The following is an 18,103-nucleotide window of genomic DNA, read 5'->3' as shown; positions in this document are numbered from 1 at the left end:
TGTTTGCATTTTGTTCCTGAGGCCTCCCAGCTTCTCAGGAGGAAAAATCCTAAAGAAAATATTTTTCATAAAAGATGTCTATGGCAGACATAGTTTCAGACTCACTAGAACTTACTGCTAGAAATTAAGATTTATTGCTCATCTCATTCATGTCCAGGGTATCACAGTCTGTGCTGGCACTAGTCTCTGGCCCAGATTCTTTTAAAAGCAATTGCTAAACTGGAACTGAAACAAGATCTAGATTTTGGTTTTTGGTACTACCACAGCTCTACGCTTTGCCTTTCCTAGGTGTAGCTATCCATGCTACACATTCTTTAAAGCCATTCACATATTCAGAATTATTTTACATCCTAAATGGCTCTGAAGTGAAATAATAAAATGCTGTTTTAGCTGCAGACTAGCCAAAGCAGGTCTTCATTTCCCACTGCAACTCAGGAGGGCAGAGGAGTAGGTGCCACTGTGCTGCAGTCATGAGATCCCCAAATTCACCTGATGCCTCCATCCCCAGTATGGGAACTGCAGAATGACTGCTGTAGGATGAGGCAGGATTGTTCATCTTCAAACCATTTCATCATTGCTCCAGTGTAGATGATTGGATTTTTTTTTTTAATCTGGTAAATAGATGCAGATATTCCATAACGCACCTTTAGTTGGCCTGCCTCTTCAGTCTTTCCATGCAATCATCTCACTTCTCTTCCTCTGTCAGGACTGCATTTTTAACCACTCATTCCTTTTCACTTGTGTTTGTATGTTACAGACCTGCATTTATGCACTGTGTATTTATGTGAATATTTTGTTGAAAACACCTGGGTTAACAGTAAAAGGCAAGCAATGTAAATATTTACCTCATTATATATATTCAGCACACAAATTAAAGTAACCAAAGTTTTCTGAACGGTAGTGGGGACTTGAATAAAACAAACAGGGGCAGGACGGCAACAGTGTGAGGTTTTCAATAAAAATAGTAAGGATCATTGAGTTAAAGACTTGCAGAAAAATACTCATTAAACTAAGAGAGAGAGATAAAAATGAATTCATTTAATTATGCACTTGGGTATACAAAAATGCTTAACACAAAGAAGTTAAGTTATGCTAGTTAAAAGTTTATCTCCCTTTCCAGAGATCTCCATGCTTTTACACAACAAAGACATTGCCACGGATGCTGGAAATATGCTTGGCTAAATAATAAAAATAATGTATTCATGAGTAAATTATTCAGAGATTGACAGGAAAAATGTTGAATAAATTATTCACTGAACATTATTTAATAATCTAGAGAGCTGGTCAAATAATAGAAATATGTATTTCAGATAATTTATTCAGAGAGTAATGTCAAAATCCTTTGGCTAGGACTTTTCCTAGTCCATTAGGAATAAATAATTTGACAAGTTATTGATTATAGCTCATTTCTGTATTAAAACAAAATTCAGCAGGAATGCAGCTAAGCAGAAAGATACATAATTGACAATAAAGTGTCATCATCCTGATGATGAAAATCTTTTATTGTGCATGCAAACACAGCCTGTGTTCAAGAATTGCTTCAAACAGTGCTTACATACCACATAGCTCATACTTCTGGGGGGGTTTTAAGATATGCAAGTCTGTGTTAATAAGTGTTATCAGGCAGCACAGTGGGGCTGGGCAGAATCCTGCCAGCCAGCAGTGTGGGGCTGCACAGGTTATCTATCCTTTCCTTTAAAAGATTGTGATTCATTTTCCTCAACGTCAGTAAATCAGTTAACTTTGATATCACAGAGCGAAAGCAAGCAGCATCTTTCTGCATGCGTTTTAGCTTAGGTTTCAAGGTATTTGTGCTCAGACAGCTGAAGTGAGAAAAGGAAATAGACTTTACACACCTTCACAAAGTCATTTCATAACAGAAGTTTTTCCTAGGAGCAAATCAGTGAAGAAGGGGAAAGGCCATGGTTTGTGTGGGGAGTGCTCACAATGCTGCTGCCACCCCAAGGTACCCCCAAAAGGCACTTAGGAGTTTGTTTTTTTCTGAGTGCTTCTCTTGTGGGAATGTGAATCAGCACTGTATCCTGTGCAGTGCTGTCGTATGAAGCCACAGCTGAACTTTGAAGAATAGACAATTGAAAAATGAACGTGTTTTCTTCATCAAAAGCTCTCCTCATCCTAAGGAAGCCAGCTGAGCATCTGCAGGAAAGGGCAGTCTGCCTCCTCCACACTAAATGCACATAATTTTTCATTTTCCTCAATTCACCTGGTCAGGAAAACTCAGACAGTGAGTACTTCTCTCTTAAATATCCTATGCATTTTCTTCCTGACACACTGGACATTAGATACATTTATAAAGACTACAAGTTGTTAATACTGAAGAACTGGCAGAATGGATTGAGAAACTGTGCATAAAAAGGTAAAACACAATGCAAAACTTAATTATCTGAATCCTTGTCACTACAAAAAGGCATCTGGCAGAAGGATCCTCTTCACTTGTTATTACTTTTGAAAGTGAATGTCTAGCAATCATAGTTAGAGGTGAAATGCAAAGCAGGAGTTTGGTGATAAATTTGCACCCAGAATTAAATCTCATGCAGATGTTACGTGCACTGCTGCAGGCAATGTGTTTTAGAGCTGTTAGGTACAGCTTTCTTCAACTTCCACCTGCCCTCTCAGGGACAGTCCTGTATTCCCAGCTATTACTGTACTCACTCTATTTGACATCCATCTTCACAGCATTCATCACTTCAGCCTCCTCCACAGATCCTTCTTCCAGTCTTTTTTTCCTTTTCACCCTTTGAGGGTGGGAGAGAGACAGAAGATGCATTTCACAGGGCAGTTTTACACTTCATTAACAATAACATGCTAAAATCTATCAGCCTTCAATTAGTCAGCCCACCATGATTTTAGCCAGCACCTGAAGATGTCTCTGCCTGATCCCTTGGAATTTTTATGTCTTCCCTTTTTCATAAGTTCATTAATATACTTACCATATATAGTTTCCATCCATTTTGTAGGGGGAAGATTGTGGAAGTGTCTGTAACACTGGCAATTATAGAAATAGATGTAATTGAAACAATTCTGATACTTGTTGTTTTGTAACACATAACTCACCCTTCTCCCATCAGAATGGAATTTACAACACATGCCATGAAAAGTTGCATAATATTTACTTTGCAGCATCTGCTTGAAGAATGAAAAAGCCAAGCTGACCCTGAAAACATGGTGAATGTAAATGGGAAAGAATCAAACTACTCATCCACTCCACTGGTTTTAGATGGAAAACAATTTTTTCCCCATGTCCTTAACGATCTTGAGCTGAAAAGGGTGATGGGCTGTAGTATTGTGCATTCATTTATGTGGATGATCCAACTCTTTCTTTATATCTGTTATCAGCTGTCCAATTCCCTGTGTGCAAACACCCAAACATTAAAGTTGCATATCATCTCAAGTGTATCGATCTCATTCAGGTTTTAAACATCTTAGTTTAAAGTCCACATAGAACTGAACCATTAATACTGACACATGACACATGAAATTGCCTTATTGTACATTTCCAAATGTATAAAGAAATATTTTAACAGAAACTAAACCACTGTCTTATGCCAGTGAGCTGAGAGGCTCTAAGGAAGGATTGGTTGTTCCATGTTTAAGCTACTCATAGTTTTCTTGTTTCTTCTCTCAAGTTTTCTGAACTTTAAGTGAAAAATAGTAAAGGTCACCAATTAAATAAATAACAAAGTAAATAATTTCCTATCCTTGAGCAGATTAAGAAAATATCTCAAAATGTATTTATTATACATGTATCTGGAGAACGGCATTGACTTTTGTGTGGATAATTATTGATAGTTTGGGGTTTTTTTATAGATAAGTCCTAAGGCTGTTCCTGGAAGAATATAATTAATGATATTAATTCTCTCCCTATTCTCTAATTTCCCTTTCAACAAAAGCTAATGCTTTCTCTAATTTTTTATCCATAATAAAGCTATTTCAATAACAACCTTTCCCTCCAGGTTAACTAATAATTTACCATATAGTTACCAAATTAGAAACTTACCTAAGGTCAGAGTAGGTTGGAATAAGATCAGAGTAAGTGACATCTACAGCACCTTACTTATTAAACCAGCCATCAATAAAGAAAGGTGCAATTTTACAAACTGATGGAGAATTTTATCTCACTTCTCTGTAAAGAGCTGTGAAGTTTTGCACAGTTTTAAGGTCAAACTTAAAAGCTTTCATCAGGCTGGAGTATGCTTTCTCCTTCCTGTAAATAAAGAAATTAGTTATTTTTATTAAAAATTCCTGGTATAACATGTATATTTTTATGTTATGGTTGTCTGGATGTTTGAATATAATTTAGATTGGTGCTGAATACTGTTGCCCTACTGCTTTTCAATTAGCCATTTTCCATTAACTACTTTAGCAAATTGCCAGGATTATTGTCCTACTGGAAGCACTTCAGCTTCAGCCAGCACATAAATTACCTTTGACTTCCTTCTCATTCATACAAAGGCTGTAGAGCTTCTTTCTTCATTCTTGTTACATGCTAATTTGATAATTTTAGCAGTTCTTAATTTCTCTCTGGGGTCAGCTGTCCTGGCTGTGTCCCCTCCCAGCTTCTTGTGCACACCCAGGAACTTGCTGTCAGGGGCAGTTCAAAAAGGAAAACATATTGATGTTGTGCAAATACTGTACAGCAATAACTAAAAAGCCCTTATTGCCAGCATTGGTTTGGTCACAATAGATGGCAAAAAGGGCCAATTGAACTAAAGTAATAATAGAGTTTGACCAAAAAAATAAATTTTTAAGGAAGAGCTAATGACACCTCTTATAACTAGTGGCAACTCTGGGTGAAAATAAGTCTGCTCTTTCCCTTTGTCCCAAGTAACATTTGAATCTTCACGACTGCATTACTGGCAGTAATGTATAGCTCTTTTGAAAATTTGTTTTTATTTATGCATATGCAGACATACACAAACGGATTATAATCCTAAATTTGGAAGGATGATGAAACGCTTTTTAAAGAATCTTTGGCCTTTTTGGACATTTATAAAGAATTTGAGCATTACTTCATCTGTTCCAGAAGGATCTCTTGTAAGTGTAGTGCACTGGGAATTCAGAGACAATAGTTTTTTATGTTGTCTGCTAACAAGAGACATAATTTTGTACAAATTCCCATTTACATACTGAACAAGGCACATGTGGTACCATGGCTGGGATTCTCGAGGTGAGGGCCTGACCCTGCTCCTTTTTGGGGCACATCCTGCCTTAGACCCAGGGCTTGAGCAGAAAGCACCACTGGGTGTCCACTCCAAAGAATACACAGCCTTGGAAGCAAAGGGAGGAAAACCAGGAATGAAAAAGGGAGGAAATCCAGGAATGAAAAAGCATCATGTAAATCCAGATATTGCAGCCATTCAAAGCCAGTTTCATTCTCAGTTCTTCTTTCCTGCTGAAACTGTGATGATGCAGTCTTTAAGAAATAAGACAATACAGGGATGCCATAATAAGGATGAAGCCTAAGTAACCGCTCCAAATGGATACTAAAAAAGCCATGTAAGCAACGACGTGAATAAAATGAAGATGCTTTGATGTGTGTCATCTTTTCATTTTAGCAATTAAAGAGGCTTTTGAAGCTCCCTGGCATTTAATTTAAGCCCATAGAGTATAAAATTATGCCGTCCCTTGCAGATAGTCCCATATTTAGCACAAACAAGGTCATAAAGATCAACAGACTTAGAAAAAATGGTAATTTGAGTTTTCAAATATATAAACTTAATTCTCTTTATTTAGGAGCTTGCTAAACTATGACATACAAGTGTCCTTTTTTTTCTTTTTGGTGTGTTTTTTTTTTTTTTTTTAAGTGTAAAATCAGAGAGTGCTTGGTGTTTGTTAACATCTTTTTACATAAACACAGCTCTGAGATGGAGTAACTGTTTTTTACCTGTGTAAAAACATGAACAGGAATCCTATATTCTGTCCTGAAAGATGTCTGTCTAATATGCTGTTTAAAAAATTAGCCAGCAGAGACACCCTCCTATTAAAAAAAAAAAAAAAAAAAAAAAAAAAAAAGAAGAAGTGGTATTCCAGTCTTCTTAATAATTATTCTGACATCTCTGCACTCAAATGGCATCTGCTTATATGTCTTAAATATGTGACAACTCAGGATGAATGATGTTAAATTTTCCACTCAAGCATGACAATTTAGAGGAACTTAACAGAAAGGATCTTGAATGATATAAAATCCCTTTAGACTATGTTATGAAGTTACACCAGTAATTACACTGTGGATGTGTAATGAAGTCGCAAATGCCATTATTCCTATTGCGCATGGTAATCTTGAGAAACATTTAACAGTAAATCTTTCAGGATGAAAGTTTCATAAAAGGTGCTACATGCAATAATGATCCAAGAGCTGGATGCAGTTTGACCACAAGAGTGTCAGTGGGATCTGTGGGATCTCACAGGACAACTGATGTTATTCTAACATTTCCTTTCCATGGAAAGATTTGTGTTGTAAAATGCATTAAAAAGCAAAAATAATTCTTTGTGTCCTTGTTACATACAGAGTGTACTGTATTTGCAGGGTGCCCCGTGGCGGGAAGGAATGATGAATCTGACTCCATGTTCTCAGAAGGCTGATTTATTATTTTATGACACTAAATTGTATTAAAGAATGCCATACTAATCTATACTAAAGAATACAGCAAGGATACTTACAGAGTGCTAAATAGATAATAATGAAAACTCCTGACTCTCTCCGGAGTCCTGACACAACTTGACCCTGATTGGCCAATAAGTCAAACAATTCACATGAAATCAATGAAATAATCACCTGCGGGTAAACAATCTCCAACCACATTCCAAAGCAGCAAAACACAGGAGAAGCAAATCAGATAATTATTGTTTTCCTTTTTCTCTGGGATTTCTCATCTTCCTAGGAGAAAAATCCTGGGCAAAGGGATTTTTCAGAAAATATGAATGCCACAAGACTGAGATTTGCAATAGGAGAAAAAAGTACCATCAAATTGTACTATTGTAAAAATCTCACACCCACATACACAAATTAAAATAAACTTTGCTTCCTAACTGCTTTAGTCTACAGTGCTGTATTTTACCAGTCATAGCAGCATTGCACTGAATCAGATTTAGCTAACAGGTGCTCTCCAGGCTGTGGACAATTACATAACAAAAATGTATTACAGTGCTCACTCTTGGGAGTAAAGACTTTTCCTATAATAGTGAAATGCATTATATGAAGTGGAATTTCTAATGGACTTCAGCAAAACTGGTGGCTTGAATGCTTGGTGATACATCAGGGGTAGTGCCACTGAAGAAAACCTCACAGGAAGGAGGTAATTTATGTATTAGAAACACTTATACTTTCCATTGCATATATTTGCAACAATAAATCAAATGGACAACACGTTTCCTCTTTGTATTTGCAATAAACATTTTTAGCTGTTAACACTGTGGATTTTTATTTTTTTCATTATGTAGTTTCATTATCCACTCATGCTTCTGAAAAATGAGAAAATGGAGGAACACACAGAGCTGGCAGATTTAAATGGCTCTTAGAGAAGTACTTCAACATCAAAAATGATCAAGAGCAAATTGTTTATACAACCTTTGCTTTCACCACCTTCCCTAATGACTAGTATCAGTAAATGAATCATGTAAAACCACTTAAATGCAATTCTGGAAAGGAAAAGAAGAATTTCCTCACAAATTCATATTTTATTAATAACTACCTTTTTAGCCAAGTTATTATGTTAAGGAACCTAGAGTTTGGATTCTGTTTTTAAACCAAGTGTTATGAATGACTAAAGTGATATTTTTCAGGAGATCAGTAATATTCTCTTAATTCCTCAGATTTATTCTCTTTTACAAGAATTTTAAATACCTAACATTTTTTTGAACAATGTCTTAGGCCACTTTTAAAAATATCTGAAGTTCCTTTAACTAAAGTGATTCATTTTAGCAAGCATAATCACATTTTCCCTGCTTTTCAATGATGCTATACTTTGTACATGACTGCATTAAACCTTAAGATTGCATTGATCTTAAAAATTAGATCTTGTGTCAAAAGGTGATTAAAAACATCTTCTCAGTAGATCTTAGTGGAATATCTCCTTTGTTGAATTGTTGCTGTAGCTAAGGTCTAGTCTATGATGCCCCTTTCTAACCCTCTGCTTATTGCATGCACCTGATGTCATTTTTTTCCATAATGAAATCCCATTGTGCCCTTTGTGTTGCATTCACTGGCAGTTCTGCACTTCCTCTAATGCTTATCTTTGGGATTAGTCTGGGAGAACTGTGGGGGTTTCGTATTTCCGTTTGTGGTTACCTCAGGAGTTCTGGTGCATGTAGCTGATGATAACAAAGACATTTTCTCCCATACTTCTACTTGTTCTGTAACAGCATAAATAAACTATTAATAACTATTGGTAGATATGAAGTAATTCTGTCTTTTACTTTGTTGAAGATGCTTCAGAAATTACCATTTATGTTCGATGATAGATAAATTACTGGCAAGCACTAACCAAGTCTAAAGACAGCTTTGGGTGGTACAGAAGAAATGCAATATCTGATTTTTAGAAATGTAAATTAAAATTCAGGTAGGTAAGATGGGTTGTGTAAGAAAATCAGCAGTGCTCACCCTTCATCTAGCCCCTCTCATGCCAATGCAAACAGCAAATCAGAAATCCTCAAGCTTTGAAGCATGACCTACCTCTCAACAGGGAATTTGTGAACAGAAATATTTATATGTTTCCCCTCAGTCATTTGGCATTTGAAGTGTGCTCTCAGTTTAAGGAATTCAACAACAACAATACAAAAAGTAAAAGGAGTAATGGCAAGTAGAAACAAGGCAGAATGCCAACCCAAAATGACAATCTCCTCAGCTCAGCACAGCTTTTGGTGTACACTCCTGGTAGAAAGACTTCAACCAGACCTCTTTAAAAGCTCTTTCATTAGAAACCCTAATTTAAATATATTTTCAATTATGTGCAGAGAATTCTTGCCTCTTTCCCCAAAACCTATTTTTTCTACATTTTTCTCATATTTGTGGATTTCTAATAAGCTCTACCTAGCTTGAGGCTCTCCATTCATGACTCACATGTACCAGAAGAAATCCACCCATCACCCAAAATTGTCACTTACAGCTCACTTTAATTTGGGAGTCTCTCAGGCATCCAGCAGCTCCAGTTACACCAAGAGCAGCTTCTCACTTCAGCTGATGCTTTGGCAAGTGCAGTCTCTAAAATGACATAATCATAATTTTTCAGGCGAGATTTGAATAAGTTTTGCCTGTAAATAACTCAAAGGGTCATCTTGATTTATGAACTATTTATCACCCATGTAAGGGTTTGCAGTGTTCCCACTATTTCTTGATTTACTAATGAGAAGCAAATTAAAAATAAATTGCTCAATGTGCTTCAGGACTCTTGCTTTGTGAAATTTACTTGCTTTACTTTATTGCCTAGATAAGAATCTCAGCACATCATTTTATAAGGAAAACCCAATTTTAAAATTCTGTGTCTGCTGGGTAGGTGGCAACACAGATGTTGCTGCTGCAGTGCAGATTTAGCAGTTTGGTTTTCTCATCTATGCAGGATATATTTTCTAAAGATACTGCACTTGGGGCAGTAAAAAACTGGATTAACATCACTGAACTGGGCTGATTAACAACCATAGAAAGATCTGTCCAGTCTTTTGGAAAGGGGTGAACCAATGGTCACTGGAACATTTTAAGAAACAAAAGTTTTAGGAACAAGAAGAAAAAAGCCCCAGCATTATGCAAAAAAAAAAAAAAAAAAAAAAAAAAAAAGTTCCAGGATTTTATGTACTTTTTTGCCTTGTTATTACTTAATTTTTTTTACCATTACTCTATTCATTCCCTTTACTAGCAAATTTCAATTCCTTATCAGTATTTAATGCTTACCATAATAAAAAAAGTAATTTTGAGAAGAGAATAAAGACAGAAAACGTCAAAGTTGCAGAAAAGTGAAAACAATGTCAGAAAAGAAGCTGTTATAGAGTTTTAATTACATTTTCTCTCTGCTGCTTTTTTCTATAATGGCTTGATTCTTCTTGTTAGAGCTGCATATTTTTTTCTAATGAAGTATTGGCTGTCTTACCATCATTAAGTATTGAATATGCTTTTCATTTCTACTTTCTATGTTTCATTCAGCCACATGCAGAAAATCTTATCAGTTATAGCACAGATTAATAAAGGTCACTGCAGTGGATGGAGACAGGCCTTTGCAGCCCCCATGAATTTCTGGAAAAGGAAGAAATAATAATAATAATAATAATAACAATAATAATAATAATAATAATAATAATAATAATAATAATAATAATAATAATAATAATAATAATAATAATAATAATAATAATAATAATGCCATCAGACTGCATTATGCAGCTGGAAATCTTCCTGCCTTCCAGAAACCAACTACTACTACTACCAGCAGAAAGTTTTTTTAACCAAACAGTCAATGCTGAGTTACTGTAATTAAAAAAAATGCCTGAGGAATATCTAATTTTCATTAATAATATTAGGCAGTGTAGGAGGGAAGTCTTCTGGCCTTTCCCATTTTTCCTTGCAGCCTGAGGGTTGTCTCATTTGAGAGCTGCCTTTGAAGGAAGCATGGAATCTCTCTGTTTTGTTGTTCTCTCTGTTATTATTTTATGTTGCAGTCATAATTTATGGCTGCAACAATTTCACAACATTCTACAGAAAAGTATATTAACGTTAATATTTTGATATTTATTCTCCAGACCAGGAGATTACCATGCATTACCATATAATAGTCATTATAATTTCTGTATTTACCCACACTAACTCAATACCTGCTTTCTCTCCAAGAAAGAGTTTTCACTTATTTTGTCATGAAAATCTCACTAGTGATGTATTTATTCATCTTTAAATCATAAATCACAACTGCATGTCAGTCTTTTTATATGTTCAGGTTCCTTTTGACATTTTAAGCCAATCTGTGTTAGACAACAACAGGTCTAACACTGTTCATAATGAAAATAAATGAAAACTGTAAAACATTTACCACTTGGTAATGACTTCGTCTGAAGTGCATACATCATTTAAAAATTCAGCTATTGGGAAATTTGCACGTCTGACTGTTCTCCTAAGAGTCATGTGTCTCAGAAAACCTCAGCAAATTTCAAAATGAAAACCAGAATTTCTTTAGGAATAGCAGGTACCTGGGACAGAGAGAAGAATGACTGCTCTTACTCCTACTCTGACTGAACTATGTGCATGAGGATATCACATCAATGAACTCTACCTGACTCAGGGGTCACCAATTCCTTTCTTGTGATCCAGAAAATCACCCATTATACACTGTGCTCCTCTGTAGCTAAAGCTCTACAGCAGATGGCACCTAAAGTTCACACAGTGGTCTGCATTCTAAAAATAGAAAATTATATTTTAGTTTGAAGAAAGATTATCACAAAAATTATCATTGAATGGATTCAAATTCATGTAAAGTAACTTTAAAAGTTTTTATTAAAATCAAAACATGTCTGAAGCATGTGTCAACATTAAATTTTGGAAAAAAAATTAAAAATAGGAGAAAAACCAAAGCATTAGCATTTCCAACATGAAGAAACTTCCAAAACATGCTTGGAAAGTTAAAGCCCATAGATGAAAGTCATTAAAGGGTCATTGCAATTGTTCTCTTGACACTGCCTTCAGGAAGAGGAATGGTTGAGCATGGTGAGGAAATACCGGTGCATTTTTGCCTGCTGTCTTCTGTGAGTTGCAAAACCCATGTGTATTCATGAGAATTTTATTATTCTCAATAATAAAATCTAAGGTTGCTAAAGGAATAAATAAATAAATAAATAAATATTAGTTCAGTCCAGTAATGGCTGTCATTTTAGAGATGTCTTCTAATTCCTCTATATAACCCTCAGAAGACAGGCTATGCAGAATGTCTTGGGAGCTTTAATTCACTGTGTTAACACTTTACATGTCTTCCAGAGAAAGGAATCTTCCTGTTTCCAGTGGTTAACATCTAATAGTCAGCTCAGGTTTCACAGCAGAGAAGAAGTAGCAGCCTCTTAAGTACGCATGACTATCACCATAAAAGTTAAGTATAAGTTAAAATCAATATCAGGAATTACACTTGGAAGCAAATGAAGCTCTGGAAGTAAATTAAGTTTATAGAGTTCTAATTTAATGTTCCCCACACAATAAGCTCTGCAGAATGTACTTTAGGGCCCAGTGTGGAGGTGACAAGGATACAACTGATTTTAGTGAAGTCTCTATTCAAGACAAATGGCCAAGACTCCCTGGAGGTTCCATGAGGAACTTCTGGGCACTTGGCTGCTACTCCTGCTCTTGAGATAGACACAGAGATCACTGAGAGGGTGATGGAGAGAGAGAAACATTGCTCTCATCCTTTTATGCAACAATAATGGACATAATCTTTCGCGACCCGACCAGTAAAATCAATATGTCAGAAATATTTGCACCCAAGATTCACAAAAAATTGTTTTTGCAATTGCATCCAGGATTCAAAAAAAAATGGTTTTTGCAAAGCTGCAGGAAACATTTCTTGTGTGCATCAGGCTGTTGTCTTCTAAGGAGTTTGGTCTCATGATCTACAGCTTTGGGCCAGCACCTGCCACAGGTTTAAGCCTTTCCTGTCTCTCCAGATATATTCCACAGAGGAAAAACAAAATACAGAAGACAAAATTATTTTTTTTTTCACTTTCTTTCCCAGGATTACAAAGAGAGCATCTGGCCCAGAGGAATCACTTTATAGGTAAGCTGGAAAAAGCCCATACAAAACTTACCAATATTGTTCAACGTTATATTCCTATGTGTGGGTTCTTAGATGGTTTCTACTAGAAAGGCAGCACACATGAAATCAGACTCCCCCCAGTTTATTTCTTTTTTTTAAGCAAAACAAAACAAAAACCAAACTCCAGATGACAGTTAGTAACTAGAATTTCTAGTAACAAAAAGCCTAAGAAATTCAGGATCACCAGTTTTCTAGGAAATCATAATTAACATGCCACCAACATATTACACGTGTCAGAGTGAGCAATTCCATGCAGCATGCTGGCATTTCATTTTTCTGTGAGGTGCAGGGGGAATAAAGAGAGGGTTGTTTTGATCTTGCTGCTGTTGAATTTCTACTGTCTGCCTTCATCAGCCTTTCTTTGTACAGAGGAACTAATGAAAAAGAACAGAAACCCTACCCTGGATTGTATATGATACTCCATTTATTTCTGGAGTTTAGGGACAAGCCATGGGATGAAATTTCTGTCACATCCAAATACCACGCTTTGAAGGGCTGTTTCAATTGAACAGAGCGTATTACAGCTTTGGGTTTTTTTTCCTGATTTGTTTTGTATGTGCATGTGTGTGTGTGCCCTAATACATAAAATGAAAATATAGGAGTAGAACACAATATTCTAAGGGCTGATTTTTATTCAATTTGTCATGTAATCTAAATTTGTCATTTAACTGCCAAGGGAAAAAAACCCTAAATCTTACTGAAATCTGTGTTATTTTCCATGGCTGCTGGAGGCACGTGCAAGGTGTTCTGTCAGTGTGAGCACATGAGGCATTTCAGTCATTAAAAACCACACCACCAGCATGATTAAGTTGTTGCATTAGAAGCTTCAAAAGCCCTTCTGTTTCAAATTGTTAATAACATACTAGGGATTGGAGGCACTCTGAAAAGCAATTCACAGAAAGTCAAACAGCCTGGATAATGGTGAAGAGGAAGCTAACACATAAATAAATTACTTGGGCAGGCAAAAAACAAATTCACAGAGAGAGGTGGTAGCGTATTGTCAGAAGACAGCTTCAGGCAAAATAGGTGAAAATCACAAAGAAAAGACGTGAAGCACAGAAAAGGAAACAAAATTGCAGAGGAGTAGGAAAAGCAAAGGCCTAATAGTTATTCTGACTAGGACAAGTTGACAGCATGCCAAAAGAATTAGGATCTAATCAATCTGTGGGGCTCAAGACTGCTTGGAAGAAGAAGAATCAAATAAATGGAATATTTGAAAAAAAGGCAAAGGAACAAACTGATTTTGAAGGGAATATTATGTTTCTGTCAAAAGCCTCTTGACAGAGAAAGGGTGAGACAGAAAATTTCTAAGGCTGGGTCATCATCGCCTCCTGATGCACAGGTAAGCTTACCACCATGTTTAAGACAACTTATTGAAGATAAAAGACAGTGTTTTTCCATCTGCAGCAAGCAGGCTGAATGATCCATGGATGCACAGGTAACTCAGCAGGAAAATGCAAATGATTTTGTAAAATATGTGTCACCATTTTAAAAGACAGAAAGTTGGAAAAGTGTATCTGCTCCATCGTATTGATAACTACAAGGGAGTTTTGTCACGGATATCTTTTATGGAAAATCCTTTGCTTAGGATTTTTCCTCCTGAGAAGCTGGGAGGCCTCAGGAACAAAATGCAAACATTGATTATCTGCTGCTGTGGAATGCAACAGGTGCATCTGTGATTGGCCCATGTTGGATGTTTGTAATTAATGGCCAATCACAGCCCAGCTGGCTCGGACAGAGAGCCGAGCCACAAACCTTTGTTATCATTCTTTGCTATTCTATTCTTAGCTAACCTTCTGATGGGATCCTTTCTTCTATTATTTTAATATAGTTTTAATGTAATATATATCATAAAATAATAAATCAAGCCTTCTGAAACATGGAGTCACATCCTCATCTCTTCCCTCATCCAAGAACCGCTGTGAACACCATCACAGAGTTTTGCTTCCCAACATTTTTACATAGTTTCCCACTGTTTTTTTTTTTTTTTAATAATAAATTCTCCTAAAACCATCCAACAAAAAATATTGTCCATAATTAGGTTCGTTAGTTGTTCTCATTCGACCCTGAATCCACTGCCCACTTCAAAATTACTTGGTTTTTCTCTTTGGAAACGAGTCTCAATCCTTCAAAATAGGCCAAGAGTAATTGCAAAAGCAATTACTTTGAGACTTGCATAACCTCTGGACAGGAATGCTGTCATTAATAGGCAAGTCATGACCCACAACTGAGAATAGAGTTATTGGTCATGACACAAAATAAGCCCAGAGTCATCCAAGACACTGAGACAGGGTATCACAGGAATAGCCTGCATTCAGACTCTGAAGATCATGCTACTTTCATTAGAGTGTTTAACTGTAAATTCAAATTTACATGCCCAGATTCTTTACTAAAATGTAAAACCACCTCCAGTCTAGAGGTTACTTTGATCATGTCTGTTTTGAAACTGAATGATCAAAACACTAAGACACATTAATTATTTCCTATAGTATATAAATTTTATAACGTCTCAGATATTACTTGGTGGTAAAATTAATTTTAAAAATAACATTTTAAAAACCACAACAAAAGAATTCTAGCAGTAAATAAAGTACCTCACTGCTGTAACCACGCAGCCCAGCAGCACATAATGTCTGTATCAAGAAATGGGCCATAAGGCAGGGTGGAGATGGAGCACAGGCTTAAGATAAATTCCACCCATAAACAACTTGTCCATGGTTCCCTAAAGAAATGCAGCCAGCCCTGAGCTGGAAAAATCTGGTTTTAGGGGCAACAAAGAGAATGAAGAACTAGTATCTAACAAAAGTACAAGACAGTATGCGTAGCAAATTCAAAAGTTACATGGAGCTGCTGATCAGTGAAGAAGAAGGTGTAAAAGCATATTAAAAAACATTAAAACATCCAAATTCCTAACTGCATTATCATACTTTGTCTGGACTAATAATGATCAAACTCTCATTATTTCAACTGTGCTAACAAGAAATTCTTGGCCTTACCTACCACAGGCATTTTGAATGCAACATTGCATAAGTGACACAAAATTCATACTAAAAGTTACTTTTCATGTAATTAAAAGTGATCAGTTTCACTGTAGTCCCTCTAAAAACTTACATAAACTGCTAAACTTTCAAAGAACCACCCTGTGGATTTGTAGTGGTGTCATAAGTACTGGAAGGGAGCCTGTGGGCATATTGTTCATCCTTCTGAGAAAGGTTCTGCTCACCAGGTGTGTGATGGAGCTGCCTTGTCTAGGAGGAGAAGGAACGACCTGTTAAGGTGAAAAACTTTCATCAGTCCCCCTATCCTTTTTGTTACCTGCAGTGGAAGTATGTACTTCCAGAAAATGACTCTTCTAATTGCTAGCAAATTACTCTTACTTGACAACATAAGGAAGTGTAAGCAAATACTTATATTGTTAAAATGAAAACGCCCACGGTTTTTATCCTGAACGTGTTGCTGAAGAGTTGTCTAAGCTGTAGATGTAGTTTATGGATAAAAGCAGAGGGTGGTTTGAATGGGAAGTGCTGCTGTGCCAACAGTAAGGAAAAAAAATTCCTCATTTTTCTTAGAATGGATTTTGGGGAGGGAGGGAGAAAATATTTTTGAGTTTTGGCTTGATTTTTGTTTATTAATTTGTGTTTGGTTTTGGTTTTTTTTTCTCTAATGATATTATTTGAAATCCTGAAAAATGTGTTATAAAATCTGGAGCATGTCACTTTGAAAATCACTGATATTTCAGATTATTAGTCAGAAAGTGATTAAAAATGTTGTTCTTCTTCTTTCAACAATAACTTCACAAAATGTGTTAGCCTGAAGCAGCCCACAATGCCCGCCACAGCAGAAGGTTGTGATTCTAATCCTACTTTAATTTCACTGACACTTTGCAATTTCACATATCAGTGACAGAAATAAAAATTCAGGTACTTAAAACACTATAAAAGAAAAAATTCTCATTTAACCATTTAAATAGCATTGCTTTACATGGGGCAAAAAACTGGTGGGAATATGAGAATATACAGAATATCTTCATGTTAAAGTCGAAGATCTGATTCTAACAAGTCTATATTATTTCTCATATTTGTTTTTTCATTGACATCAGTAGAAATTGATATTCCAAAGCATAGATGCCTTTCAGCAGAAGCCTGTGAGAAGAGGTAGGTGAGGCAGGTTTGATTTGCTGGTGATGGCATGACCTTATATATCAAATAATCAAATATGGTGGCTGAGGACCAATGCTGAGCGGATCACCAGTTTCCCAGCCCATTTTAAGGCTGAGCTTTGCTCATTTGTGGATCTGTGGGTTTTTATGGGAATTTTCCATGGCCAGGTAGTCTGCCTGTATCTATGGATTAGTACATATTCTGAAAAATATTAAAATTAAACCCTGGCCTTGCAGTTTTTCTACTTTTCCTTCATATTTTCTTTTTTTTCCCAAAACATGCAAGTGCTTGGATTTTATCTTTTCTTCATGTATATGCCATGCTGTGATCAAAAGCAGTTTAATGTAGTGCTGCTGTTTATACAAAAGGACATTTGAGGCCACTTTGATATCCCACATAACATCTTCCTGCGATTCTTCTCCCCAGTTCTGCATTATTCAGACAGACCTAACCACAATTTAAATACAAAAAGGAAATAAATGCTAAAACACACTTATAAATTTCCTTTATAATATACATTTCCAATCACATTTTTTCATTAAACTTGGCCTATATGTAACCATGTAGCTATTATTTTCAGTTGTTTTAGAAACAAAACCATGTGAAACACTATATATTTAAAGATATAGCGCTAGTGCATTCCTCTTCCATACTCCAGTGGGAATCACAGATGATGATTTTCCTGCCCTGAACATCAGTTCTGCCCAACAAAAAGCAGAGCCAGTTCAAGACAGTGTTATAACACTTCAGCTGCTACCTGAGGGTTACTGTAATGCATTGTGCTGTGAATCTCACCTGACAAACAATGAGGAAAGATTGACTCAAACCAGAGTGTATCACTGCATTCAGAGTGTGGAATCACAGAACCATTGCAGCTGGAAAAGACATCCACATTCATCAAGTCCAACCATTAGCATAACATTTCTGCTAAACTGTGTCCCTAGGCACCATATTTACATGGTTTTTTTAACACTTCCAGGGATGGTGACTCTACCACTTCCCTGGACAGCTTGTTCCAAGCTCTGACCACCCTTTCAGTGAAGAATTTTTTCAGATATTCAGCCCTCATGTTGCTACAACCTTTTTCAAGTGGTTGCAGAGGGAGACTGATTTTGTCTCCCTTCAGCCTGCTTTTGTTTTGGCAAAGGA

At 36.2% G+C, this 18,103-nt stretch overlaps 1 long non-coding RNA gene across 2 annotated transcripts in view; it reads right to left on the bottom strand.

Annotated features, from left to right (window-relative positions):
* The window catches only part of LOC134419040 (uncharacterized), a 151,371-nt gene that overhangs the window by 39,552 nt on the left and 93,716 nt on the right, over positions 1–18,103 (bottom strand). Inside the window, exons 2-6 of one of the 2 annotated variants that reach the window (XR_010027947.1) lie at positions 11,271–11,392; positions 9,124–9,220; positions 4,446–4,602; positions 4,019–4,225; positions 2,674–2,756 (exon numbers count right to left, since the gene is read on the bottom strand). This is a non-coding gene — a long non-coding RNA (uncharacterized LOC134419040). The remainder of the gene's footprint in view (positions 1–2,673; positions 2,757–4,018; positions 4,226–4,445; positions 4,603–9,123; positions 9,221–11,270; positions 11,393–18,103) is intronic. The other variant, XR_010027946.1, reaches the window with a different exon arrangement.

This window comes from Melospiza melodia, chromosome 5 (assembly GCF_035770615.1).
Source record: "Melospiza melodia melodia isolate bMelMel2 chromosome 5, bMelMel2.pri, whole genome shotgun sequence".
Classification (NCBI taxonomy): Eukaryota; Metazoa; Chordata; class Aves; order Passeriformes; family Passerellidae; genus Melospiza; species Melospiza melodia.
This window is presented reverse-complemented; position numbering and strand designations above follow the sequence as displayed.